This window comes from Elephantulus edwardii, unplaced genomic scaffold (assembly GCF_000299155.1).
Source record: "Elephantulus edwardii isolate Elephantulus edwardi_28Jun2011 unplaced genomic scaffold, EleEdw1.0 scaffold00009, whole genome shotgun sequence".
Lineage (NCBI taxonomy): Eukaryota > Metazoa > Chordata > Mammalia > Macroscelidea > Macroscelididae > Elephantulus > Elephantulus edwardii.
In genome coordinates, this window is record NW_006399759.1 from 10895778 (window position 1) to 10900582 (window position 4805).

The window sequence follows — 4805 nt, forward strand, 5'->3', positions numbered from 1 at the left end:
GGGCAACAAGCTTAAAGCCCCTGATGGCTCTGGGCGCTGACTCTCACCAGTGGCTATGGATGAAGTCACAGGCGATTTTCAGCCAGCGCCGGTTGCCATGTTGTTCTTGATTCTTCTTCATCCTTTACCACTCATGTCCTGTTTGTTAGTATCTGGTCCATTGGCCTCAGACCTACCTCTTGAACTTGGCCTTCTCTTGGTACTACAACAGCTGTAAACTTGGTGTCCAGTTCTCATTGTGACAATCAAATGATTTCATAGCTCCTTATTAAACTCATCATCTTGCACATTGTTACTTGAATGAGTGCTGTCTCCCCCAAATTCTTTAGCTAGTCCTTTGTAATGGGAGGGAAAAGATTGGAAAGATAGATCAATACCCGGAGATGTTGTTGTTAGGTATAATGAATTGACTGTGACTCAAGGAAGACTCCATGACACAGATCAGAACGTTGCCCTGTTCTGTGCCATCTAAAATCTTAAAAGCTTTCCAAAGCATTTTGAAATAATGTTTGGTTGGCTTTTCAATTGTACATATTCTAGGCAGTGGAGACCTCCCAAAGGTTTTTGATCAAAAGAGTAAAATAATTAGAGCTGTGATTTTTTTGTTGTTTTATTTTCTTAAATATATTTCTATACAACCACACATTTGTTCCAGGAAAGAGAAGAGGCAGGGCACTCTCCTTATTCTGTGCAATGAGAGAGAAGGTCAGGATATGGATTAACACAGTGTCATGAGGAATCAAAAGAATGGAATAGAGTTTTGTAATTACTGTGAGTTTTATGAGAAAAATATATTAAATACTTTCTTGTCATAAAAGGTAAAAATATTAACTTTAATTCCTCCAAAAGTTCTAGTAAGCTTATTATTATATTTGTGTATTTTATCTGCTCTTTTTCACAGATTCTTAAGTACTTCCCCTTAGATACTGTACACCTTCAAGGACATTAGGCTGAATTGGGTGGCCTAAAACACAGAAATTGCTTTGGCTGTAATTGGCCCATTAGGAATTTTCTCTGCCCAAGGAAAATGGATCATGCATTATTTATCTATGAAAGTGTTTTAAGAGTGCCCAAGTAGATCTTAGGAAAAAATAACACCTTACATAAGATCAGTGGCCTGGAGATTGCAATTCCTTTCATTAGTCATGAGAGAGGACTTCTTTGTCCCATCGAACAAGCTGCTACAGAACCACTTAATCTGATATCACATATAGCAGATAACATCCCTTTCTTTAGAATCTTTAATAAAAGATTCTTAAGAGCAAGAAAGAAGCTGGCAAAGAAGTATGAGAAATATTTTACAGATTAAAACAAATGACTGGGCAGAGTGGTAGAGAATGCATTTCTTTTAGAGTCTGAAGACTTTTCAGGTTTTGTCTCTAACACTTACTAAAATCATACTCAACTCTGTGGCACCTAACAACATCTCAGTGATGAGCTCTGGTGGCTCAGTGGTAAGGAGTCCACTGCCAAAGCAAATACACCATCTGCTCTGCTGGAGAACGATAAGCACTATCTTCCTGTGTTATTTACAGTCTTTGAAAACCTGCTGGAGGTTCAGCTGTGAGTTGGTTCTGACTTTAGGACAGTGAGAGAGAGGAGCCCAATGATTGACTAAATGTTGGAGTCATTGTTATGAGTGGCATTACTGACTTACTGAGTGCTGTTTTGGAGAGATGGGAATGGAATAATTTGGAGTGGATTAAGAATGAGTGGTGAAGAAGTGGAATTGAAAAGTTAGACAATGCTTTGATAATAAGGTTAAATATCATTTTTGTGGGTCATTTGTATTCTTTTATGAATTACCTTTTTATACTCTTTGGCCATTTTGAAACTTAGAATGCTTATTAAAGCTCCTTAAGTATTTTTTCATCTTTTTTTTTTTTAATTTTCAGGTCTTCTGCCCTTTTTGTGACTGGCTTATCAGTGTTTTATTGTAGAGGCCCAGTTGATGTTGTTGTTAGGTACTGTTGAACTCATATTTTTACATCTTAATCTTTATTCTTTTAATTAGAGAATGACTACTTGAATACGTGACTCCTTTTTGGTAAAAAAGTTTTTTTAAAACAATTAGTAAAGAGGATCCCACTTAACACAGCAGCTGATTTCAGTATTTGCCAGCAGCAGGCTCGTATGTCTTGTTCTTGATCGTTTTCTTTTTATATACATTATTATTGTATATTGTGCATTACTGTTATTATTCTGTATAATGTTTTTATGAGCTGGAACTGACCTATAGCTGGTCCTCTAATAGGCTGTCAGAGGCAGTAAATGGCACAGGAGGAGACTGATCATCTTTCTCCCATGGAACAGTTGGTAGGTTTGAATTTGGTACCTTTGGGTTGGCAGCACAACTCCTTGCCACTAAGCCACCAGAGCTCCCTGTATAGACATATACAAACACATTTGCATAGATCCATAGAGGTAGAATTTTTCCCCCCTTACTATAAGTTTAGGAACATACTAAATTGACTGTCTAGTAAAATTTACTGGTTTTGGGGGAGAGTTTTTCCTATCAGTAGTCATAGAGCTTCCTTATTTTTTCATTTAAGTATTTTCATCTTGATGTACATATTTATTTTTTGTATTACAAATAATGCTACGATGAGCATCCTTTTATATACATAGATTTTTTTATTAGTAGAGGTGGGCAGTTGTGTCATCTGCGTATCGCAGATTGTTGATAGATCTTCCACCAATCCTGACCCCACACTTCTCCTCATAGAGCCCAGCCTCCCGGATAATCTGTTCTGCATACAGGTTGAAAAGGTATGGAGACAAGACACATCCCTGGCATACGCCCTTCCTAATTTTTTTTTCCACTTCCTAATTTTGAGCCATGCAGTGTTTCCTTGCTCTGTTCTGCCGACTGCCTCTTGGTTCAAGTATAGGTTTCTCATTGGCATGATCAAGTGTTCTGAGATTCCCATTCTTCTCAGAGTCAGCCACAGTTTGTTATGATCCACACAGTCAAACGCCTTTACATAGTCAATGAAACACAGATAAACGTTCTTCTGGTATTCCCTGCTTTCAGCTAAGATCCATCTAACATTAGCTACAATATCCCTAGTACCAGGACGCCTTCTAAATCCAGCCTGGACTTCTGGCAGTTCTCTGCTGATGTGCTGTTCCATTCGTTTTTGGATAATCTTCAGTACAATCTTGCTTGCATGTGAAATTAATGATATTATTCTATAGTTTTCACACTCTGTTGGGTCACCCTTCTTTGGGATGGGAACAAATATAGATCTCTTCCAGTCAGTTGGCCAAGTGGTTGTTCTCCAGATTTCTTGGCACAACTTGGTGAGCACATCCAGGGCAGCATCTGTTAACTGAAATATGTCAATTGGTATACTGTCTATTCCTGGGCCTTATTTTTTGCTATTTCCTTCGAAGCAACTTGAACTTCTTCATTCATCACCATAGGCTCGGGATGGATTGTGAAGAGATTGAGATTGTTCACAGCTTTAGTTTGCTTGGCTCCACAGTCAACACTCTTGGCACCAGTAGCCAGGAAATTAAAAGATGTATTGCCATGGGAAAGTCTGCTGTTAGGGACCTCTCCAAAGTACTGAAGAGCAGTGGTGTCTCTCTGGAGACTAAGGTGCATCAGATACAGGCCATGGTCTTTGCTATCATTTGTTATGCATCAGAGAGTTGGACAATGACTAAGGAGGATAGAAGGAGAATTGATTCCTTTGAGCTGTGGTGCTGGAGAAGAGTACTGAGAGTACCATGGACTGCTAGGAAAACAAACAGATTCATCCTGGAGAGGGTTAAACCAGGCTGCTCCTTGGAGGCAGGGATTCTGAGGCTCCGTCTAACATACTGTGGACATGTTGTAAGGAGAGACTGGTCCTTGGAGAGGGACATCATGCTTGGTAGGGTGGAGGGACAGCGCAGAAGGGGAAGACCCTCTATGAGGTGGATTGATTCAGTGACTGGGATAATCGGGATGGAGTGTCAGAGAGAGTGCGATTGGCACAGGACAGAGCAGAGTTTAGGTCTGTTGTACATAGGGTCGCCATGAGTCGCAAGTGACTCAACGGCTCATAACAACAAGAAGAGGTGGGCAGTAAATAAAGGAACTATGGTGGATTAGGGGATTAGGAGTTGTTCTGTCAACCAAAAGACAAGCAGTTCGAATCCATCAGCTGCTCCATGGGAGAAAAATGGGTACTTTGCTCCCATGTAATTTACAGCCTCTGAAAATCCACTGGGGGTTGAGGTGTGAGTCAGTTCCGATTCAGTGACAGAACAAAGATAAATATATCTATGACACAACTTCTGCCAATTCAGTTTTTACTGGTGTGCAGTTGATTGGTAGCAATTATATTAATCAACTATGTACTCCTACCCACATGTCATGTATTTTTATTGGTTTTCTCCAGGTCACTAGCATCATGGTGGGGCTACACCCAAAATTTGTAATTATGAGCAACTTAAATAGATTGTGTTAGAATGCACAGTTTTTGTTGTTGTTGTTTACTTGACTTCTTTAAGTAACTTAACCTTTTAGTACCCACTCTGTCCCTTACACCATTGTGGTTGTTGTTAGGTACCTTTAAGCTGGAACAATACATCAACAGAGAACTGCCAGAAGTCCAGGCTGGGTTTAGAAGGGGTCCTGGTACTAGGGATATTGTAGCTGATGTTAGATGGATCTTAGCTGAAAGCAGGGACTACCAGTGGAATGTATATCTGTGTTTTATTGATTATGCAAAGGCATTTGACTGTGTGGATCATAACAAACTGTGCCTGACTCTGAGAAGAATGGGAATCCCAGAACATTTAATCGTGCTAAT